This window comes from Choloepus didactylus, chromosome 1 (genome assembly GCF_015220235.1).
Source record: "Choloepus didactylus isolate mChoDid1 chromosome 1, mChoDid1.pri, whole genome shotgun sequence".
Taxonomy (NCBI): domain Eukaryota; kingdom Metazoa; phylum Chordata; class Mammalia; order Pilosa; family Megalonychidae; genus Choloepus; species Choloepus didactylus.
In genome coordinates this window covers 22,308,472-22,334,733 of record NC_051307.1, presented here as the reverse complement: position 1 = coordinate 22,334,733, position 26,262 = coordinate 22,308,472, and the positions used below count along the sequence as shown (strand labels likewise).

At 34.9% G+C, this 26,262-nt stretch overlaps 1 pseudogene; it reads left to right on the top strand.

Moving 5' to 3' along the window:
- The first annotated feature begins 1,822 nt into the window (after positions 1-1,822).
- LOC119504985 lies at positions 1,823-4,275 on the top strand (annotated as a pseudogene).
- The last annotated feature ends 21,987 nt before the right edge of the window (positions 4,276-26,262 follow it).

Below are 26,262 nucleotides of genomic sequence, written 5' to 3'. Positions count from 1 at the left end.
AAGGCAAATGGGTTTGATGTTCATGATCCCTTATATGGGGATGGAAAGTTGGAGAGGAGGAGGTAGAGGAACCCTAAGCATAGTTTAGTGTTGACACACTTTTGTCCACCAGAATCTTTTGCCCATGTACTGATGGTAGGAATGACCATATTATTCTTAATATTGTGCTCATAAAGGTTTGGCCACTACTGGTTGAGTAGAATTACTCAACTAACATGATAACCTTGACTAAATAAACACAATGCTATCATAGGATACCATATTTATTAGAATAAATAAGTTAAAAAATTACCACTAGAAGGATTATTTTGTTTTATGAAGGAAACTCAAGGAAATTTATTCGGGCAATGTGTAATGTCTTAGAAAGGAAGATCACAGTGATGGAAGACTAATGCATGAAAATTAGATGCCCTGTATCTCATAACTCAGCAATGAGAAGATGTTATACTGTGATACACTTTCTGACCATTAGGGAGAATATATTGAAAAAAGAGAAAGAAACAAGTTATGTGTTTGTAGCATTATTTAGCTTATGTCTAAAAATTGTAAGAGTCCAGGTAACATTTAACTTTTGAAATAATAAATGGCACTAATTAGTGAAGTAGAGGAGAATCTGAACAATAAGTACTACCAAATACAAGAAGCATAGAAAGGAAGAAGTTAAAATAATTTGTTTTAATTTCTTTATTCATATTTAGGTCTCAGATTTTCAATATTAAGATTTCATTTTGCAAAAGGAAAAAAGGGAAGGAACATGACATTATTTTTCATCCTTTATCTGAAACACTCCTACTCTGCTTTGATTTTCAGAGTGTGCATATGTGTGTATACATATATGTACACATATGTAATTTATAATATGCATATAAATCACATTGATTTACAAATTATCCTTCTTTAGAGGTAAGCTTAGTTCCAAAAAATGTGAAATTGATAGACAGAAGGGCTGTTTAGTAGTCAGTAATACCTGAGAAAAATGTAAACATCTGATTTCTAAATGTAGTATAAGTTTCACAAGTTTAAATTTCTTTTCTATAAAATATTAAATACAAATATTAATGGAATCAATTTGCATTATTTACAAATGAAATCACTATATATTATTCTTTTTTTAATTTATAGAACATTTTTCCTCCAGAAAAAGATGAAAAGAGTTTATAGATTTTTATGTTGCTATTTGTTGCTCAAAGGTTTAAATTGTTGGTGGTTAATAAAGTATTGCAGTCTGTGAGATATTTACTCTTTACTCCCCCAAAACATATTTATGAAAATTTAACATTATAAACTTTGCAGAAACTTTATTTTTGCATTCTGACTGAGTATACTGCAGTCTCCAGATTTAAACTGGGTATCATAGGAATGAAGAAAAAAATAACATATAAAGGGGAGCTAGTATTCTGTTAGAAATTTTTGTACGATACATAATTTAATCACATACTAACTAGGATATCAAAAGCAGGCCAGCTTAAAAGTGATAATCTTGCTATTCACTATCTGTTATTTTGCCATAAATAACTACTATTGTTTTTCAATGACCTTACCTCTATCTAAAATTACCTGGTTAATAAAATGCATTTTAAATAAATACCTAATATTTAGTGTTTTTATTTGATTGTTCAGATGTGTAGATATTCTTTCCAACAGACAAAATGGAAAATACAGCTATTTTTTCACTAAACTATTATTCTATCAAATATAAGTGCTCAAATCTTACTCATCATTGTTTACACTTCTGTGTTTAAATTCCTGCATCCATTCATATAAATTTTTTCAAGACCTATATTTGGTTTTGGCACATTTTCTTCAATCTTGTTTTTTTCCAATGTCTGCAAAACCATCTGGAAAACTGGAAAACCCACGGACTTGTGGGGATGTTTCAGTTTATGAAATTAAGCATATCCACAGTGAAAAATTGTAAGTCAACTTTCTGAGTCAAAATTTCAACTCTCTGCCAATTTGCTTAATTTTTATTTTATATTCATTTGCAAGCCAACGCTCCCTTACAAATATTGGTCATCCAAATTACCTAGATGTGTTAGCATAATTGACATAGCAAACATAATAAACATAGAATAAACACTCCTATTTCCTTATAGACAAACTCCAGGCAATGAATAACGCCATTAGACTTTTCTAACAACTTGTCAAAATTAAATTGCTTGTCTGTCTTTGCTTGTGCTGACAATATTTGTAATAGTAAGGGTTTTCTTTCTATGAGGACTTAGGGAATTATCTTATATTGAATTTGATATTTAGGAACTGCTGTTTTTTAATTTCAAATATAAATATAGTTGCACAGCAAGGCATTTGTATTCCAATAATTTCAGTGATTTATTTTAATGCACCTTCCCTTTCTTATGTTAACAATAACAGTTTTCTGATTTGGCCATATATATTTGGAGTAGAGATTTAATTCCATACCAGTGACAGGAGTTGGAAATAATAAAAAGCTGAGTGCATGGGAGTGAAACAAGAATGAAGAGATGACACATATTAGTAGTTCCGGGGCTTATCTTTAATTTGTATGAAAAAAAATGTGCACTTCATTTTCAGCATCTGAAGCATTTGTGAATTATTTTGAATAGTGAAAACACTAGGCACACAGCACTTTGAGTGCAGTGGCAGTAGTTAACTTTGGGGAAATCAAAAAAGAGTACAAATGCTTGAGGAAAAATAAATGTTTTAGGCCAAATGTTTGAGGGCTTTTTAAAAGTAAGTTTCTAAACTTTGACATGATCTGTGAATCTGATAATACATATTTCTCAAGTTACAAAGTTTTAGAAAAAGTCCTTTATACTCCTATTGTAAAAGTAAGATCTGCTCATTTTGGATGATAGTAAAGTATAAAGAAGGAACAGGCTCTGACGTCTGACTTACCAGAAATTCCTACTTTATCATGTTGACCTTTGTGTGTGTGTGTGTGTGTGTGTGTGTGTGTGTGTGGTGTTTCAGCTTGTTTTTTACTTTATTGTTCTTTTATAACTTGCTTTTTCACTTAACAGCACAAATTTTTACCTAAAATTGCAGCTTTTCCTTAACTTAATCAGCATATTGTGATTTACATAAATACACTCCTAGTGGAAATTTAAGTCATTGGCAGGTTTTGTTATATGCCAAAATTCTGTATATATTTGGTCTTCATTCAGTTTTTGAATATTAAATTAATTTTCTTGCTTTAGTCACCTAAGAGCAGACTTTAAAACATATGAAGTTTGATAAAGTTTTTTGTGCCTTACTGCTAAATTGCCTTTTAGAATTTTAGGGTCAATTTGTATTATCAGTAGCAATATTAAAAAAAAAAAAAAACCTGTTTTCAATGCTAGCATAAATGCACTAGTATTATGATTTGTAAGTTATAATTGTATAGTAAGAAATGGTTATCTCATTCTAATTTGCATTTTTTGATAACTGGTGAGGTCAGAATGTTTCCATGTTTTTTTAGTCTACTGCATTTTGTCTTGTGAATTGTCAGTTTGGGACATAATGCTTTCATATATTCTATTTACAGGCATTTAATTCATAATTACCCTACACAGGCACAGCTCTCTGGTGCTGCAGGTGTCATGGTTATTGAGCTTGCAGATTTTACAGGTGTGGAACATCTAGCTCTTATCACAGGTGGTGGCATTGCCTCTACCTTTCATCACCCAGAGCTAGTAAAGCTTGGAAGTTGCAAGCTTATTGAGGAAGTCATGATTAGAGATAACAAACCCATTCACTTTTCTGGGGTAGCCCTTGGTAAGACTTGCACCACTGTTCTATGTGGTGCACTCAGCAAATTTCAGATGAAGCAGAAAGATCTTTACATGATGCTCTTTTTGTTCTTATCCAAACTGTAAAGGATTCTAGAACAGTGTATGGAGGAGGCTGTTCTGAGATGCTGACGGCTCACACTGGTAGAAAGCTTGCCAGTAGAACTCCAGGCAAATAAGCTGCTGCAGTGGAGTCTTCTGCCAAAACACTGAGAATGTTGCCAACCATCATAGCTGACAATGCAGTTATGACAGTACTGATCTGGCAGCACAGCTTCTAGCTGCCCACAGTGAAGGCAAAATAACTGCTGGACTGGGTATGAAGGAAGGTACTCTTGGAGATAGGGTGGTCCTGGATATAGGAGAAAGTTTCCAAGTCAAGCAACAAGTTTTGTTGAGTGCAGCTGAAGCAGCAGAGGTGATTCTATGTGTGGATAACATTATCAAAGCAGCACCAAGGAAACATGTCCCCGATCACCACCCCTCTGTTTTGCATTCTGTATGTTGCATCTGGACCAGTTAGTTCATAGCAAAGGTATTTTGGGAAGTTTCCACCTCTTAAAGAAGATGGTGGAATCAAAGTTTATCTGAGGCTGTTATAGCCTTAAGTTTCTGGACCTTTGTATTTTAACATGGGTCTAATTTATTTGCTGTTTTGTTTTCCAAAAAAAATCAGTTGATTTCTCATATTGTGCATTAAAATAAAAGTTTGAACAATTAACAAAAAAAATAAATTTCTCTTCTTTTCTCCCTTATGATTACTTCCATCTATATTATTAATTTCTTTCTACCCTCAAAATGACATTTGACTTTTATCTTCTCCCCTACACCCTCCCATTCCCCACTCTAGTTCTGTAAATCTAATCAGTGGATAGGTCCTATAGGGTTTACTTTCAAACATTCAGATAATTCTTGCATTTCTCCTTTTACCACAAAAGTTTATTATTCATAGCAGATGACTTGCCAACACTATAAAAGTAGAGACTAATTACTCCTTCCCTTCTTCTCATGCTTTGCCTTTGCAAACCATCCTACCTTGTTACCAGGTTCATTTTCTCCAAATCACTTCTCCATGGAAATCAGGAGCCAGACTTGCAATGACTGCAAATTGTGCTGTGTAGTCCATGTGTATAGAATTAAGCAGGATGTTTTGGGGCAGCCTATTTAAGCTGCTGAAATCAACCATACAAACTATATAAGGGAGATTGGGTTGGTTTCCCTGGCATCAGTCTCCAGATACCCACTGCCATATCTCTTTCTGACTCATGGTTATTAACCCAGAATTTGTCTTAGATTTACATGTGGAGCTTTTCAAAATGTGTACATCTATATTCAAGTCCTGGATATTTTGATTCTGTCATTTTTGGGTTGAACCAAACCTGAACATTTCTGATTAAATACCATGGATTTCCATGATTTTTAAAATATGGAATGTTCTCCCTCTTATCTCTGAATGTTCAAATTGTACTGCACTTCATGCCATATCTGAAATGCTAAATGCTGTTATTTCTATGAGGTCTTTCATTATAACCTTTAATTTGGAAATAACCTCTTGGTCCTCTGCTATTCTGTAATGCTTGCTTGATGCAGTGTGACAATCTCTTATGGAACATAGCTCCTTCTATTAATATGCCAAATGCCTTATCTCCTTTCCTCACTGCACAATTTTCTGAAGACAGCCTCTGCTCTGTTTCATCTTTGTATTGTATTTTGTAAAGCTCCTTATAGTTGAGAGATGCTGTATAATTATCTTATGGTATGAATTAATCTCACAAAGGGCAATGTGTTCCTGGCAAAAAATTCTCTACCTGCGATAACTAATGTGACTTATACTCAATTGATCAATTGCAATTTATTGATTAAATAAAAAAAATCATTTACCCATTCATGCTCTGCATTGCCCACTCCTGAGTCAGAGTTTCAGCACTACATCAACTAGAAAATTAGTTTGTTTACCCTCCACTTTGAAAGTTCTCCTTCATTTTGGTGAGGCAGTATATTCTCCCTGTAGCTTCCTCCCGTTCTCCCTCTGCACCTCTCCCCACCAAATTACTATAAAACAAGGAGGAAAATAACTTCTCCTCCCTCCTGACTGAACTGGAAGCAAAAAAACATTTAAGGAATCTTCATAATTCAAGAATGTGACGATAAGAATGGATAATCCCATTGCAGACAATTCAAATCACCAAGTAGCTGAAAACCTGACAGATCAGTTAGCAGATCCCTTCTATGTACTGTGTCCTTCTGGATTTTAATGACTTCTTCCTTGTGTTAAAGCACAATGAACTAGTTCTAAGTCCCCATTCCCTGTGTCTTCAGCTGTTCAAGAGGAACATTAAAAATCAGAGTCTTTGCTTATAATAAGGCAGTATTAAGGATTATTGCCACTTCCCAAATGCTCTGAAATTTAGGATGTTGATTATTCCTTACTTCTGGGTCATGCTCTCTCTATTTATACAAGGCAGTGCCTTCTATCAGTCTTTTTACTTTGCATTCCTCATGTCTCTGCTCTGGCTTGAATCATAGAAAAATTGTGGGAAGATTTTTCCTCCACTCTGATTATAAAGAAACGTGCCATTTCCTTGCAATCCTGCACTTGGAAAACCTCCAATTTTTTAGTACTGTTTTCTTTCTTTTTTTTCCACCATCACAAAGCCTGCTAAAGGGATAAATTGATGATGTGGGAAAAAGTTTAAATACACATCCTAAAGGAAATTATGGTGAAGGCAAAGAAAAGGTTTCAGGTCTAAGGATGTAGAAGATGTGGTAGTAACATTGAGTACCTGCTCTCTATAGCTTGTGGAGTAGTATCATGTTGTAGTATCATGTTGCTTGATGTATAGGACTAGCTACTGTCAATAAACCTGAAACTAATGTGGTGGTTCCTTGGTTCCAGAGAATGTTGGCTAATCCAACAGAGGTAATTTATGAGATGTTAAAATAACCTTGGTCAAACTCTCTTAAGTATGCCTACATTGTTGGTTATAATGAAAAACTTAGCTGGTCTTTGTCCTCAGTTCTTGGGGAAGAAACCACTGCCTCTGTGGAATTTCCTGTGATAGAAGTGTCTTTTGCTCTGCATTTTGAGCCTGGGACCATACCTGATAGTTCATATGCTAATGAGAAGACAGAGAGAGGTCAACCACACCTGCAGTTTCATGTGGGGGGCTGGCCAGACCAGAATGACCGACAAGGTGATGAGGAGGTTGGGGCTATGAAACACACCATATCAGCCCCTCCTCCCCACAACCGGAAGGGAAGGAGGGGCTGTATATTGGGCTCAACTAAATGGGCATTGATTCAATTAATTATGCCTGCAAAATGAAAACCCATATGCATTTGAGACACTCAAAGCCACTATCAGTTTCTGTGATTGAGAAAACACATTGCTGTGTGCCAGGAGGGTGACACATTCTGACTCCAGATGGAGAGGACACGGAAGCTTGTGTTTGAGACCCTCCCAGACCTGGCCCTTTGAGTCTCTTCTTTTGACTTCTTCTGATTTGTATCCTTTTACTATAATGAAATTGTAATCATAAGTATACTGCTTTCAGTGGGTTCTGTGAGATATTCTAGCAAATTATTGTACCCGAGGAGTGGTGGGAAACCCTAGTTTTATAGCCAGTTGGGCAGTATGTAGAGGATGACCCTGAACCTGTGCTTCTGGTCTGACTCCTGGTAGTTAGAGTCAGAATGGAATTGGAGTAAGGGACTTGGACATCTTTGCCATGTCTACAAAGGTTTTTGTTCGGTAACATTTACAATTGCAAATTTGTGTATTTTAATGTAAAATGAATGGAATGCTCAAGAATTCTAAAAAAAAAAAAAACTCTATCTGATTTTAGTAATTAGCATCTCAATTAAAAAGAGATCATTTGCATTTAAAAAATGTGTTTCAAAGAAATTGTGTTTCAAAGAAATTGATGCCATAATTTAAAACCATCATATACCACAAGACATTCTTTTTAAGTACGTTTTAGTTGGTTTAAAAGGAGGATAAAATCTAAAAGAGCTTTTCTATAGAGTGTCATGGGGAGTGATGAACTAAGAAACTAGGAACTGGTTTTACCTCCACACTTTGCTAAGTCTGCATTGATGTTCTTTCCTAGTGGCTCCTTTTAACAGGTAGCTGTCCTTAGACCCTATTGTTCTCAGTTGTGAGCTGCAGCTAATATTTTTATATGTGAAGATTCCATTTAACAACCAATAACACTGTTCTTTAAACTAATGTTGGAATTGATAAAACAGCTCTAATTTTCTCTAAAATGAGTGCAACCTAACTTGTTCTTATATTTCCAAATTAATTATCTCAGCAATTTTAATGTGCTTTTCCCACTATTATAATCTACAAAATCAATGCACCTATATTTAGACGTGTGTGTGTGTGTGTGTGTGTGTGGTCTATTTTAATATGTTATGTAGTAGGGCTGCCTACTGAAATCACCTGAGAGGATTTTAAAAATTCCAATACCTGAGTCATGCCTACTGCCAATCACTTTAATCAAAACCCTAGAGCATCAGTATTCTCTTTAAGTTCTCCAAATGATTCAAATGTGCAGCCAAGTTTGGCAGCCATTGTTAGGGAACAAGCCCATTATTATCACTGTCTTTTGTAATAATTTTCTGGCATATAATATTATGTCTTATAACTGAAATTCAGAATCAGTCATCTGGTTAAGTTTCAAAAATAAATGTTTTTGCTTTTGATTGTAATTTTTTGCAATATTTAGAATATGCCCAAGAAGTACAACACATCGCTATTGTAATATTAAGACATTATATACAAGGACATCCTATTTTTCTTGTATTAAAGTATTTTTTAATCTTTTGTCATGTTTCATGGCTTTATTTATTTAAATAATATTTATAACAAGTTTATTCTTAGTTTTTTATATATTTTCAGGGATGGGATTATTATTATCAATGGGATTTCCCCCATTTATGTTTCTAACTACTTGTTTGGGATATTTACTTAGACCGTAGATGTTTTATATACTTACAACTAAAAATCATTGAGAATTTTGCATATAGTGGATATTTTATTTATATTGTGGATTTTTCTAGTGCAAAACTACATCATCTGTAAATAATAAAGATGTTTTCTTGTTTCCAATATATATACTTTTACATTCATAGCTATTTTAATTGGTTAGACACATAGAATATGTTAAGTAATAATACCAAAAGCAGACAACTAACTGCTAGATTAATGGGAAGGACTTTTGCATTTTATTTTTAGATGATACTTCTGTATTCCCACTTTGTTAAGTAAGTTTTTTTTTCTTAATTAGGACTAAATATTTAAAAACATAAATATTTTTTGACATATATTGAAAACATTTATTTCCTTTTCCTTATTAGTAATTGTGCCAGTTTGGATGTATTATTTCCCCCAAAACACCATTTCTTTAATGCAATCTTGTGGGGGCTGACGTATTAGTGTAGATTACATTGGAATCTTTGGATTAGGCTGTTTCCATGGAGATGTGACTCAACCACACATGGGTAATAATTTTATTAGATTATTTCCATGGAGGTGTGGCCCCATCCATTCAGCATGGGTCTTGATTAGATTACTGGAGCCCTAAAAAAGCTCACAAACAGAAGGACCTCAGAGCAGCTGCAGCTTAGAGAGACATTTTGGAGAACACCATTTTGAAATGCAACCTAGGAACAACTAGATATCAGCCACATGCCTTCCCAGCTAACAGAGTTTTTTCAGATACCATCAGTGTTCTTCAGTGAAGTTACTCTAATGTTGATGCCTTAGTTTGAACATTTGCATGGCCATAAGACTGTAATTTTGCAACCAAATAAACCCCCTTTATAAGAGCCAATCCATTTCTGGTATTTTACGTAAAGGTAGCATTACCAAATCAGGACAGTAATTGATAACATTCATAAAATATTTCAATTCAGATAAACCAACATTATTTTTCTAATATACTAGTAAATACTACACACTAACATTATAGGTAATATTTGTAAATCTCTACTTATCGGTAAGGTTGTTCTGGAGTCTTTATTATTGTTATTTAGTTCCCTCTTTGGATTAAACTGATGTTCTTTTCCTAAAGGAAATTATAGAGTTATCTTCATTTCTCTACACTTTCTATAGTTTGTAAATAACACCTAATAACCCAATGATCTTTTCTTTGAAGGTTTGAAGAACTTGCCAGTGAACCTCTTCTGATATCATATTTGTTGGATAAGCAATTCTTTGAAATTTTCTCAAAATGTCCATTGTATATTGCAATTCTACATTGGTAATTAAATTTGCCTCATAAACTGGGCATTTCTGTCATGTTTCAAATTACAGTTTGTATATTTATAAGTTGTTTTCTTTTAATTGTTTTAATTCATTTTATTATTGTTCTATTAACATTTCTTAGTGTGCCTTAATTTCCTGGCTGCTAAAACCAATGCTACCCCATGGATTGGCTTAATAACAGGAATTTATTGGCACATGGTTTCAGAGGCTGGTGGGCTAGTTAACTCTTAGCTCAGTATCTTCTGGTAGTCTGACAGTCTTTGGGGTTCCTTGGCTTTTCTATCATGTGGCAATGCATAGGGAAGCACAAGGGGTTGGCTTAAACAACGGGAATTTATTGGCTCATGGTTTTAGGTTAGAAGACTGTGGCAGTCTGGATTGGGCTGCCAGTGATCTTTGGTCCTGGGCTTCTCAGTCACATGGCAATCCACGTGGCAATGCACATGCAGCATCTTGTCCTTTCTCTTCTAGTTCCCACTGACTTCCAGCTTATGACATCTCAAGATGACTTCTTCTTCTGTGTCCATTTTCCCTGGTTTATAAGGATTTCAGCCACATAGGATGAAGGTCCACTCTCATTCAGTTTGGGCACACCCTAACTAATAACATCTTCAAAGACCCAATGCACAAATGGGTTCATACCCATAGGACCAGGGATTGGGACCTGAACATGCCTTTTGTGGGGGACATGGTTCAATCCCTAATATGAAGTTTTCCATTTATTTACCATTTTCCACATATAGCATCTAGAAAGATTTATCTATTTTATGGTTTATCAAGAATCAGCTCTCAGATTTTTTTTTCATTCAATCCTACTTGTTTTTATTGTTTGACAATTAATGTATGTTTTCATTTTGATCAATGTCTTCCTCCTGATTTCTTCATATTTGTTTTCTCTCTTACTTTGAAACTTCTTTAGTTGAAAGGTTAATATACTTATTCTCTTTATTGTGAAGGAAAAATGCATTTAAAAATATGAATTGAATATTGAGCACATTTAAAGCCATGGATTCTCCTCTTAAACCTGTTTTGTCACCACCCCATAAGTTTTTATTTTCTACACTTATTTTTCATTTTAAAAACTTTTAAAAAGGCATTCATTAATTCAATACATACACCTGTGGTTTTGTGTTAGAGCTACAATTGTGAATAAGTCAGATATGATCTCTACACTCATGGAATTTATATACAACTGGAAGACCCCCCAAAATTATTAATACATATCTGAAAAGGATTAATAGCAGAAATGAATATAATACTCTGCTAGTATCACTGCATTTATTTGAAAGCTACTGTGTGTATGATAATTTAATAAGCTAGAGACATCAAGACAGACTCTGAGAAAGTGGCATTACAGTAAAAATAGGAAAAGAAAGTGGTCAGTTGATAACCTGACTGTGATAGTCATGCTTTACTGAAAATCTATAATTTCTGGATTATGCATTAACTTTATAAAGAGAGTAGAGATAAGGACACTGGGAGTGTCAAGAAAATAACTGTCAAAGGTTGGAAGGAAAATACTCTCTAAAAAAAATAGGCATTGAGAATAAGTTTTCAGGAAACCTGTTCCAAGGAAACTGAGATACAACATAGGCTAAGGTGGGAGAGATGAATATCTAGAATCTTTTGAACACATACTGTATGCCACACAATTTTCTGAATCTTTTACAAACATGGATTCTTCAAAACAGCAGTTTTCCCACTTTAGCAAGCACCTGAACAAGTACCAGAATTATGTGGAGGCCTTATGAAGATGCATTTTCCTGGTTATACCCCCAGAGTTTCTGAATCATGGGCATGAGCATTCCATACAAGGTCTGCATCGAACCTTTAGGTGGAAAGGATTGAGGAAAAGGGGATACTTGAGCTTTCTCCATGATTCAGCAAGTGATTGAGTGTACCTCTGTTATTCCACTGAGCTGCCGTTTGTTGAGCTACTATACTTTTGGAATGTGTTGTTCTCCTCGAAGCAGGAGAAGAATCATCCCTACACATAAAACCAGTCCTTACACTTGGGCATACATCTGCTTCCTGTTCCTATCAGTTAAATTGGGATAAAACAATTTTTAATGACATGATAATTATCAGTATAGAAGGCATACAGAACCCAAGATTTGAGACATGGAGGAGAAAGAGGATGTGATTAATTTACAAAGGACACAATTGGCAAAGAACCACTACTAAAATGTGTGTATGTTTGTGAGTGTGTGTGAGTGTGTGAATATGTGGGTATGAGTGTGTGGTTGTGTGCTCATTGTCATTTATGGGAAAGTTCATATTCTTTTATTCATAAGATGTATCCAGATTGAAAGTCTAACTAAAAAGAAAGTTTTCACTCTTATGAGTAGCTTGTGTATCCATGATTCTAAGTTAGCAATCAGAATTGACCAATGAACTGTCTTTCAGAAATATGAGAGAACACATACATTTTCAACATAAAGATTAATGCTCCCACTTTCATTGAAAGGAGCCTATCAGGTTCTGAATTTTTATATATGTTCTCCAATTAGTTACTGTTCTCACATATCTTTTCCTTAATCTGATACATAGTGTTACTTGGTTGTCATTCATCTAAATATGAATTTAAATGTCATAGCTGTGTTAGAACTGTCAATTTAAATTGCATTTATGGTTTTACTTAATTTAACTCTGATATGTGTTTTGACTGAAGTAAAGTTAATGAATATTTTGGAAGACAGCCTTGATGTTTTACTTCTGCTGTGGTATTTTATTTCCTATTGTTTATCAACAGGATTCCTTTATGTTCTCTAATGCTAAATTTAGTAGCCAATCGATTACCAACTTAGAGTAATAAGAGCATCACTTAAAAACAGAAAAGAAAAAAGCATATCACTTTAATTTGAAGCTTATTAATTCCAACAGCAAAATGTGCATTCACTTAGCAAAACTTTCTAGTTTATATTATTGAAAAGTGTCAAGTTCCTTCCTTTACCTTTTCCCACAGGAAGGGACTCCTATATTTTTGCTACAAGCTTATGCCTAGAAAAACATACTGGAATTAATATTTATAATAATAGTAATAAAAATATCCTAACTTTCTTTGTTTTCTTGTCCTATCACAAATACCACACAATGTGTTGGCTTAAATAATGGGAATTTGTTGGCTCAGCATATTGAGTGAGAAGTACAATATTGAGATTTCAGCAAAGCAGTGCTTTCTCCTCAAAGTCTTTAACATCCTGGTGCAGGCTGCTGGTGATCATGGGGTTCCTTGACTTGTATGGGTTCCTATCTTGCATCACATGGTGATGTCCTATCCTATCTCTTCTGGGTTTTACCACTGATTTCTGGCTTCTGGCTCCTCCCCATGGCTTTTTCAGACTATGTCTGAATTTCTTTTGGTTACAAAGCACTCCAGTAATTCAGATTAGGACACATCCATGGGAGCAGCTGGTAGATAGCCAGGAAATGTGTGGAATGGACACCACAGAGGAATCTGAATTTGGACATGTATCATACAATAGTCATGAGCACGTGGAGCAGCTGAGATCAGCAAAATCTGTAAGTTCTCGTGACCAGAAGGCCCATGTCCCTCCATGCCAGACACAACAACTGTTTTGCAGCTGGTTTCCCAAGGGAGGAGGGGCTTTCAGTGCTGGGAACCAGGAGGGAGAACTGTAGTTGCAACACTGATTAACAAACTCAGACTGCTGAACAAAAACTCCAACTATAAATAAACTGAGACTGACACTGGGAATCTGGGAGTAGTCAGCCCCAGAGAGAGGAGATAAGGCTAGCAAAATCAGCAAAAAGCAAAAACAAAAAGAAAAACAGAGACTTTTGGAGTTGGGGGTGAAACAGAATCAGGCACATATGCAAACTCAGGGGGCCAAGGCCCTTCTCTGAGAAGCCAGTTGTTATGGTTTCTTATTTGCTCCTCAATTGCTCTCCAACTCCTTGTCTTTTTGCATTTCAACAGCCCATCAAAACTGCAAGGATGGAATTAAAGTGCTTTTCTTTAAATAGTCTATACAGGGCCTTTCTTTTTCTTTTTTCTTTTTCTTGTCTTTTTCTTTTTTTTTCTTTTTAAATAACCATTCTAAGTAGCACATTACAGAAAGCCTCAAACCCTTACGATTTGGGTCCAGGCAAGAACAGAGCTAAGATAGCTCTGAGAGCCAAAGCAGTAAGTCTAGTGGGGGAAACAATTTGCAAATGGCCATAACTTCCCCAAGAAAAAGGGAGCATGATCCAGCTCAAGTGACAGCCTTCCTTCAGGGAACACAGAAGCCAGGGTCTGGAATTCAGAAACCAACATCAGTCAGCCACACCCCTGACAGGGTAAGGGTCACCAGGAGAACTAAGGGTTTCATGCCTCCTTACACAAATGGGGGAGTTGTGGGCTAAAAGCACCACCTGCTGGACAGGATAGGAAAAGCACAGAATCTAAGGGCCTCACAGGAAGGTCTCATTCTCAAAGAAATTCCATACCCTCCTTCTGAGACCTGGGACTCTCTGGACTGGGAAAACCTGACTGGAGTTGACCATATCTGAGGAGACCCTCAGACAAAAAGGCTACATAGAGGCAGGGCAAGAAACAGAAAAACAAGAGGTGAAAAACTCCAATCAACTAAATAGAACCCAAGTTAGAGGCCTAGAATAAGCTGAACTGAACACCAAAGGTTAGAAAAGAAAACCAACCAACAAGAAAATCCTAGGTAAAAGAGTGGAAATGAACTCCAGAATAAACTAATCAAGAAAGACAGATACCTAGACAGCTTAAGATAATGAGCCATACTAGGAAACACAAAAATATGGACCAGTCAAAGGAACAAACTAATAGTTCAACTGAGATACAGGAGTTGAGGCAACTAATGCTAAATCAATTCAATGAACTGAAGGAAGAACTAATTAAAGACAAATCTCCTAAATCAATTCAAAAATCAAGTCAATGAACTGAGGGAAGATATAGCAAAAAAGATGAAGGATATAAGGCAGACACTGGATGACCATAAAGAATTCATAAACTTGAGAAAACAAATGGCAGAACTTATGGGGATGAAGGCATAATGGAGGAGATGAAAAAGGCAATGGAAGGATACAACAGATTTTAAGAGGCAGAAGAAAGGATCAGTGAATTGGAAGAAGACATTTGGATTCATAGAAACAAAAGAAGAGATGGTGAAAAGAATGGAAAAATATGAGCAGGGTCTTAGGGAGATAAGTGACAACATGAAGTGCATGGATATACATGCTATGGGTGTTCCAGAGGGAGAAGAGAGGGGAAAGAAGACAGAAAGAATAATAGAAGAAACATTCACTGAAAATTTCCCAACTCTTATGAAGGGCAGAAAATTACAGATTCAAGAAATACAGCATACTGCAAGCAGAATAGATCCCAATAGACCTACTCCAAGATACTTACTGATCAGATTGCCCAATGGCAAAGACAAAGAGAGAGTTCTGAAAACAGCAAGAGAAAAGCAATCCATCACACACAAGAAAAGCTCGATTAGACAATTTACAGATTTCTCCACAGAAACCATGGAGGTGAGAAGACAATGGTATGATATATTTAAGACAGTGAAAGAGAAGAACTGTCAACCAAGAATTCTGTATCTGGCAAAACTGTCCTTCAAAAAATGAGGTAGAGATTAAAATATTTTCAGACAAACAGACAATGAAAGAGTTTGTGAAAAAGAGACCAGCACTACAAGAAATACTAAAGGGAGTTCTTTCAGGCTGATAGGAAAAGACAGGAGAGAGAGTTTTGGAAAAGACTGTAGAAATGAAGATTATCATGATGGGTAAAAGAAGAGGGAGGAGAAAATAATGCATGACATATAAAATCCAAAAGACAAAATGGTAGAAGAAAGTACTGCCCTTACAGTAATAATACTAAATGTTAATGGATTAAACTCCTCAATAAAAAGACACAGACTGGCATTATGGATTAAAAAAACAGGACCCATCTATATGCAGGCTACAAGAAACTCACTTTAGACACAAGGGCAAAAATAGGCTGAAAGTGAAAGGTTGGAAAGAGATATTTCATGTCAACAGCAACCAGAAAAAAGTGGGGGCAGCTATATTAATATCTGACAAATTAGACTACAAAAGTAAAACAATTAAAAGAGACAAAGAAGGACACTATCTATTAATAAAAGGGTCAATTCATCAAGAAAACATAACTATCTTAAATATTTATGCACCAAGCCAGAGTGCCCCAAAATTCATGAGGCAAACACTGAGAACACTGAAAGGAAAAGTAGATAACTCTACAATAATAATTGATGACTTCAATACTCCACCCTCATCAATGGATAGAACATCTGGACAGAGGATCAGCAAAGAAATGGAGATGCTGATGTGTACAATAAATGAAATAGATTTGACAGACATTATAGAACACTACACCCCACAACAGCAGAATACACATTTTTCTCCAGTGCTCCTGGAACATTCTCTGGGATAGACCACATGTTGGGTCACAAAACAAGTGTCAACAAATTTAAAAATATTGATATTATAAAAAACCCTTTCTTGGATCATAATGCAATGAAGTGGGAAATAAATAGTAGGCAGAAGATTTTAAAATTCACAAATATATGGAGACTAAACAACACACTCCTAGAAAACCAGTGGGTAAAGGAAGAAATTACAAGAGAAATTGACAAATGACAACAAAAACACAACATATCAAAACTTATGGGATGCAGCAAAGATGGTGCTTAGAGGGAAATTGATTCCCTAAATGCCTGTATTGAAAGAGAAGAGAGAACAAAAATTGAGGAATTAACTGCTCACATAGAGGAACTAGAGAAAGAATAGCAAACCAACCCCAAAGCAAAGAGAAGGGAAAAAATAAAGGTTAGAGCAGAAATAAATGAAACTGAAAACAGGAAAACAATAGCTAGAATTAAGAAAAGCAGAAGTTGGGTCTTTGAGAAAATCAACAAAATTGATGGACCCCTAGCTAGGCATAAATAAATAAATAAATAAATAAATAAATAAATAAATAAATAAAGTGGATGCAAATAAATGCAATCAAAAACAGGAAAGGAAACATAACTAGTGAACCTGCAGAAATAAAGAAGTAAATGAGAAGACACTATATGCTAATAAACTAGACAACTTAGATGAAATGGACAACTTCCTAAAAAAGCATAAACAATCAACACTGACTTGAGAAGAAACAGACTACCTCAATAAACCAATCACAAGTAAAGAGACTGAGTCAGTTATCCAAAAGCTCCCAAAAAAGAAAAGCCCAGGACCAGATGACATCACATGTGAATTCTACCAAGCATTCAAGAAAGAATTAGTACCAATCCTGCTCTAACTCTTCAAAAAAACTGAAGAGGAGGGAAAGCTACCCACCTCATTCTATGAAGACAACATTACCCTAATACCAAAATCAGACAAAGATACTACAAAAGAAGAAAATTATAAACCCCTCTCTTTAATGAATATAAATGCAAAAATCCTCAACAAAATACTCTCATAATGTGCTGAATAACAGCAAATTAAAATAATTAAACACCACAACCAGGTGGAGTTTATTCCAGGTATGCAAGGCTGGTTCAATGCAAGAAAATCAATTAATGTAATACACCACGTCAATAAATCAAAGCAGAAGAACCACATGATCATCTTGATTGGCGCATAAAAGGCATTTGACAAAATTCAACATCCTTTCTTGATGAAAACACTTCAAAGATAGGAATGGAAGGGAATTTTCTCGATATGATAAAGGCAATATATGAAAAACCCACAGCTAACTTCGTACTCAATAGGGTGAGACTGAAAGCTTTCCTTCTAAGATCAGGAACAAGACAGGGATGCCCACTGTCACCATTGTCATTCAACATTGTGCTGGAAGTTCTAGCTAGAACAGTTAGGCAAGAAAAAAGAAATAAAAGGCATCCAAATTGGAGAGGAAGAAGTAAAATTTTCATTGCTTGCAGATGACATGATTCTATTTGTAGAAATTCCAGAAAAATCTACAGCAAAGCTATTAGAACTAATCAATGAAAACAGCAAAGTGACAGGCTACAAAACCAACATGCAAAAATCTGTAGTGTTGTTACACACAAGTTATGTGCAACGAGAGGAGGAAATCAAGAAAAATGTTCCATTTACAATAGCAACCAAAAGAATCAAGTATTTAGGAATAAACTTAACAGAGGCCACAAAAGACCTATACAAAGAAAACTATAAGAAACTGCTAAAAGAATTTGAACAGGAGCAAAAAAAAAAGGAAGAACATACCGTGTTCATGGATTGGAAGACTAAATGTAATTAAGACATCAATTACACCTAAACTGATTTATAGATTCAATGCAATACCACTTAAAATCCCAACCACTTACTTTGCAGAAATAGAAAAACCAATAACCAAATTTATGTGGAAAGGCAAGTTGCCCCAAATATCCAAAAATATCTTGAGAAAGAGGAATGAAGTGGGAGGCCTCACACTACCTGATTTTGATTCATATTACAAACCTACAGTGCTCAAAAAGGTATGATACAGGCATAAGGATAGATATACCAACCAATGGAATCAAATTGAGTGTAAATAGACTCTCACACCTATGGACAATTGGTCTTTGATAAGGCAGTCAAACCAAAGCAACTGGGAGATAGCAGCCTCTTCAATAAATGGTGTTTGGAGAACTGGATATCAATTTCCAAAAGAATGAAAGAGGAAACATATGTCACACCTTATACAAAAATTAACTTGAAATGGATTAAAGCTTAAACATTAGTGTTAAGATCATAAGACCTTTAGAATAAATTGTAGGGCAATTTCTTAAAGATCTTTTAACAGGAGGTGTTTTCCTAGATGTTACACACAAAGGGCGAGTAACCAAAGAACAAATAGACAAATGGGATCTTCTCAAAACTAAACACTTTTGTACATCAAAGAACTTTGTCAGAAAGGTAAAAAGGCAGCCTGCACAATGGGAGACAATATTTGGAAACCACTTGTCAGATACAGGTTTAATATCCCAACTATATAAAACAATCCTACAACTCAACAACAGAAGACAAACAACCCAATTAAAAAATGGGCAAAAAGACAGGGACAGACAATTTTCTGAAGAGGAAATACAAATGGCTCAAAAACATATGAAAAATTGCTCAACTTCATTGGCTATTAGGGAAATGCAAATTAAAAACACAATGAGATGTCATCTCACACCTACCAGAATGGCTTATCCAAAAACAGGAAAAGTACTGGAGAGGATGTGGAGAAAGAGGCACACTTACCACTGCTGGTGGGAATGTAGAATGTTGCAACCCCTCTGGAAGACAGTGTGGCAGTTCCTCAGGAAGCTAAATATAGATTTGCTATATGACCCAGCTATTCCATTATCAGGTATACACTCAGAGGAACTGAACATTAAGACATGAATGGACATTTGTAAACCTATGTTTACTGTGGCATTATTCACAATAGCCAATAGATGGAAACAGCCCAAATGTCCATCAGCAGACGAGTGGATAAAGAAACTGTGGTGTGTTCACATGATGGAATATTATGCAGCTGTACTACAGAACAAAAACATGGAACATATAATAACATGGATGAACCTTGAGGACATTATATTGAGTGAAGTTAGCAAGAAACAAAAGTACAAATACTGGATGTTCTCACTAATATGAACTAACATTAATGAGCAAACTTTGAGAGTTAAAAGCTGATAACACAGGCTACTAGGAGATAGAAAGAGGGTAGAGATCAGGCATTTGATGCTGAAGGACTACAGAATGTTCAGCAGGATTGATTGTATAGATCCAGAAATAGATAGCATACTACTGTGTGATGGTAGCACAATATTGTAACTACTCTGAACAAAGATGTCTGTGAGTAAAGCTGAAAGAGGTGGGCTAGGGGCATGAATGACGCTTGAGGTAAAGATAGAAGATAAAGACTGGGACAGTTTAATTTAGCAAAAACTGGAGTGGTCAATGATTGTGACTAAATGTAGAGATATAAAACTGTTCTTGCAGCTGTAGGAGAACAAATGAATGTCAACCATGCAGAGTGCTGGAAAGGGGATGGTAGTGAGGGAAAAATATAATCAAAGCAAACTAGAGTCTGTGGCAACAGTAGTATTGTAATGGCTTCCATTAAATGTAACAAAGGCAATATAGCAAAGCTAAGTGTGTATGAGAGGGGGATATAAGGGAGGGATATGGGATTCTTGGTAGTCATTTTGTTGTCTGACTCTACTATTATATTGTTCAGTATGATATTTTATTTTTCTTTTTATTATCCTTTTTATTATTCATTAAAAAACAACTTTTTTTCATAGTAATATGTTCAAGTGCTGACTGTGGTGATAAATGCACAACTGTGTAATGATACCTTGAGCAACTGATTATAATTGTAATCCGTTACAATTACTGTGGATAATTGTATGGTATGTGACTATAGCTCTATAAAATTGTATGGAAAAGTTCAAATAGGGAAAAAAGTGCTGTAGGAAAAATGGAGGGATGTGCGTATTTATTGTTGGTTAGGAAGCAGAGTGGTGTAGCCTTTCTGGAGGACAGGGAGTGGTTCCACATGAAGCTAGGTATGTGGGTGCCGTGGGGTCTGGCAACCTCATTGGGCTGTATTTACTTGGAGGATCTGAGAGCAGGGATTTGAATGGACATTTGTACACTGGTGTTTATGGAGACAGTATACATGATTTGCAATGGTGGAGGTGGCCTAAGGGTACCTCAACTGAGGAAAAGAATGGTGAACTGTTGTTTGTGCATATAATGGAATATTGAGCAACTGCAAGAAGGAGTGAAGCTGTGAGACAGGCAACGAGGTGAATGGAACCTGTAGACAGCATTTTGAGTGAACTATGCCAGAAACAAAGGCAAATACTATAATGCCTAACCAGTATGGACTAACTACAATGTGTAAGCTCAGAATTGAACCTTAGAGCACAGCTTATCAGGGGAACACTTATTGTAACAGCCCCTAGATTGTAAGCTCTTACAGCAGTCACGTATATTCCTGAATTGTAACGGCTATCTCCAGATTCTGAGATGCTGATTCCTTTGTGTATAACCTGATCAATCCCTGGAACTTTGGGTATCTGTGTGACACCTGACAGTCAAAGCTAGAGCTTGGCAGATATGAATGTCAGCATTAGAACATATAATAACTGTTTAAAAAGTTGAGAAAGAGTCCAGACTTCAACTAGAGATATGAATGAAGCAGATGTGGTTAGGACTAGGGCAATGGGACCAAAGGGTAAAGGACAATGCTGACTGACTTTTAAAACTTCAAATTCCATGTGAGAACCAATGGAAGAGATGGTTAGTTGGTGGTACAGCTATATTTCCTAAACAATTTAACCCATACAATTTATTCAAATGCCATAATTACATGGAACTTTTAATAGGAAGTGAGACCTAGTAGGTTTGCATAGATTAATGTAAAATAGTGACACATCCCAAAGTAATTTGAAGAGAGAATAAAAATATACATGCCCCCCGAGTTGCTGGGGGAAAATGCAGAGGTGTTGGACTTCCTCACCTGGATTTAGCTGATGTTCTCACAAACATTGAGGACTGGCGGTTTGATGTGCCAAGCCTTCTATCATGGGACTTGCCCTTATGAAGCTCATTACTGCAAAGGAGAGGCTAAACCTACTTATAATTGTGCCTAAGAGTCTCCCCGAGTACCTCTTCGTTGCTCCGATGTGGCCCTCTCTCTCCAGCTAAGCCAACCAGGCGGGTGAACTCACTGTCCTCCCCTACGTGGGAACTGACTCCAGGGGTGTAAATCTCCCTGGCAATGCAGGATATGACTCCTGGGGATGAATCTGGACCCAACATCTTGGGATTGAGAACACCTTCTTGACCAAAAGGGGGATGCGAAATGAAATAAAGCTTCAGTGGCTGAGAGATTCCAAGTGGAGCTGAGAGGTCACTCTGGTGAGCATTCTTATGCACTATATAGATAACTCTTTTTAGGTTTCAATGCCTTGGAATAGCTAGAAGTAAATACCTGAAACTATCAAACTGCAAACCAGAATCCTTTACTCTTGAAGATGACTGTATAGCAATGTAGCTTACAAGAGGTGTCAGTGTGATTGTGAAAGCCTTATATATCACACTCTCTTTATCCAGTGTATGGATGACTGAGTAGAAAAATGGGGACAAGAAACTAAATGAAAAATAGGGAGGGAGGGTGGGATGATTTGGGTGCTCTCTTTTTACTTTTGTTTTTTATTCTTATTTTCACTTTTTCTGGTACAAGGAAAATGTTCAGTAAATAGATTGGGGTGATGAATGAACAACTATATGACGGTACTGTGAACAACTGATTGTACACTGGATGATTGTATGGTATGTGAATATATCTCAATAAAATTGAATTTAAAAAAGATACAACCTCATTCAATTGGGCAACACCTTAACTAAAAATAACATTTTCAAGAGACCCTATTTACAATGGGTTCACATCCACAGGAATGAAGATTAAAATTGTGTCTAAATTGGGATATATAGTTCAGTTTACATACAAACTAAATGCTCAGAGACATTCTCTTGGAACCTCTGTATGTATGTTTGTGACTACCATGGGTTTATTACAGATTGGATATGCCTGTATATTATATGAGGGAGAGAGACAGAGAGATGGAGATGCACAATTATCTAAACCATAGTTACATACATTTGTACTACCACAGATGTTTAAATGTTCCATACTAACGTGAAAAAATGTGTAAAGTGTAGGCCAGTATATATAAAAGTGTATGTGTATATATGTATATGTATATTTATGTGTGTGTGTATATATACATATATATAGAAAGAGAGAGAGGTAGAGAGAGAGAGGTAGAGAGAGAGAGGGAGTACACTGAAAAGGCTTTAATGAATGCATCTGGTCTGTTTAATTTGCTGTTTGGATAAAAGCCATTTTAAAATTTTTAGTTCTTTTTTTTTTTTTTCTGTGACGTTAATTTTGGCAAAGAACCCATGTTGAATTACTATCTTCATTTATGGAACACAAGAAAATAGCATAAGCTTGGGTGAAAGACTGATTTCTTTATGCTATATGTTGTTAATAATTATTATAGGTTGTGTTTACCTTTCTGTAAATATATTATATTTCATGACACAAGAAGAAAAATGTTCTTTCTTTTTCTGCAAGCAAACTATTTTCCCTCATTAATTAAAAAAAAAAAAAAAACAAGGTAAATGCCTTGAAGGTGGACATTTTCCCCCACTTCTATTTCTGAAGCTTCTGATTCATTTCATCAATATAAAACTGAACAGTGAACTATATAAATGTTCATTGTGCTGTTGGATTTAATGTGCATTCAGTCAAAACTGGTTGGTTGTCTTTCTTTTCAGTATGCTAATAGAAAGTTCATTTACCAACTCAATTTTGGAATCACTTAGCTATTTAGTATACTATATGATTTTACATTTTTGCTGTGCATGTGAGTGTATGTGTGTGTTTGTTCATGAACAATTAATAGCACTGCATTCCTTCTTATTTACATGTTTATCATATTATAAAACTTTAATGAAAAAAATGAATCAATTTGCTTTACAACTACAAAATATTAGTGGGTGGTTTTAATAAGCCAAATAAAAGGGTATCACAAGTAAAACTTCAGTCTTTCATTCTTACACTTCAAGTTCACATTCTTGAACTAATGATTCTAAAGATTTGATGTGCATCAACCCAGGTCCTATAATTTATTACTACAAATTATGCCAATAAATGGTAGCATAACTTTTTTTGTGGATAATGCTTACTTTCCATTTACAAAAAAGATTGTATTGCACATTTACTCTGTTTTTCCAAATAAAGTATATCCTGGTCATCTTCCCAAGTCATTATAGTGTGTTAATATCCTTTTTTTGTAAAATTGCTGCCGTCTGTTAATATCATAATAGTGTTCTATTTTTTTTGCCTTTAATAGTGGTCAGAAAGAAATATTGACACTTTATCTTATCAGTATTGATATGTAAGAGTCTTTCATTCACTATAAATGTTTAAGGGAATCATTTCTTAAGTTGATAAAGATGTGAGTATATGCTTTTAAAATTTGCATGCATTTTATACTATCTTGTGCATCATATGCTTTCTATTTTTTCAGGAAAAAGGTCTTGAGTGATTTTATAAATGTAATACCAAAAATATATCATCTAATGTCATGCATTTTGAGTTGAATTTGAATATTTATTTATATTAGCCTTAATTTGGTGAAAACAAGCAGTGAATATTTAACTATAAAAAAATTGGTTTGCATGTGAATGTACCTAATCAAGATATATATATGTAAAATTCACTAATATATATGATATGTAAAATATATACATTGTGTATTATTTATATATATATTGTATAGGGAAAATAAACAAAACATTTGAATATACCTGGGTTACATAAATAGCATTTGCATAAATAAAATATGATGTAATTTATGACTTTCATATTGATTACAAGTAGCTCCAACTTTCTTCATGTTAAATTTATACCAATAAATAGCAGAATAACTTTTTTTGTGGATAAGCCATTACCAAAGATAGAAAATGAAGCTTCCTTTAAAGTGAATTTTTTAAATGATTAATTTAGAAATCTAGAATAAGCAATTTCTCACAAATAATTTTTAATCTATTTATCATTCTTTCTATGATAACGTGTGCATATGTGTACATATGAATATACATATTCAGGCATTAATATAATTGTATATAATTATATATAAGTTATATAATGTCAATAATTTTGTGGGTGTCTGTGTGTGTGTGTGTGTGTATCTATTTTGATCTTGGTGAGTTTGAGTGTCTCTGATCTGGTGCTGGGAGTCTGTCTTTCCAACTTGTGGTTGAACAATAGGGCCAGTTGCTCACTTGTAGTTCTACAGCAGCCTCTCAGTTGCTTCCTGATGAAATTCTTTTCTTCATTCATTCTCTTTTTTTTAGTAATTCCTGTAATTATGTGAGCAGAATAATTACATTTCATGGATCACTAAATCATTTTATAGTTTAGGATTTTCAGTTAATTTATTTAAAAGTGGAGCTTCAATTTATTGAGCAAGTAGGCATTGCAATTCTAACGGGTATGTGGAGAAGTAGCTCATGTTGGTATTCTTTAGTAATATTTGATTTAAAAATACATGAAGGAAATATCAGTCAAATCCAAATTGAGGGATTCTCTACAAAACAACTGACTTGTTTCTTCAAAAAATGGCAAAGTCTTGAAAGATAAAGAAACTGAGTAACTTTTCCAAAAGAAAGGCAACTAAAGGGACCAGTTAAGTAAATGCAATGTATGATTCTGGCTTGGAGCCTACAAGAAAAGACTAATTATAGTGCATTTGGGGAAAATTGGTACAATTTGAATACCACTACATTTTAGATAACAGTGTTATGGTGGATTGAATTGTGTGTACACCAATTTGGATATATTCTTGGTCTTGGTCTTATATTCTGGTGGGTGTGGACCCATGGTAAATAAGATATCTTGATGATGTTACTTCAGTTAAGATGTGGCCCAACTGAATCAGGGTGGGCTTTAATCTACATTACAAGTCCTCTATAAGGTGAATGAAATTCAGACATAGAGGGAAGCCATGGGAAGCAGCCGGAAGCTAGAAATAATAAAAACACAGAAGGAAAAGGAGACAATATCATTATTTGCATTGCCATGTGACATATTAGTCAAGGAACCCCAACATTGCTAGCCAGATAGAAGATATCAATCATGGGTATAAGCAAGGATTCTAGCCTCTGAAACCATGAGCCAATAAATTCCCATTGTTTTATATGATTGCATGGTGTTTGTTTTAGCAGATGGGAACATAAGATAAGTGTTATATCAATGTTATATCTCCTAATCTTGATAATTATTGTGTAATAGTATAAATGAACATCCTTATTCTTCGGAAGATTCATGCTGAAATATATGTGGGAAGGGATCCATGATGGATGCAATTTACATTTATTTTGTTCAACAAATAAAATTATGCATATATCAAGAGATAACACAAGTGGGTCAAGTCAATATTTAATGAATCTAGGTGGAGGCTATATGATAATTCATTTTCCTATTCAAGTAAGTATTTTCTAAGTTTGAAAGTTGTTCAAATTAAAGTTTGTTTATATCTTCACATATATTTGCTATATATATGTACATTTGATAATAAGTAGTATTTTTGTCTACTTTTACCCAGTTTTAGAATTTTAAATAAGAATACAATTTTCCAAGTTGCTTACAATATATAAAATACCGATTTGTACAGTAGT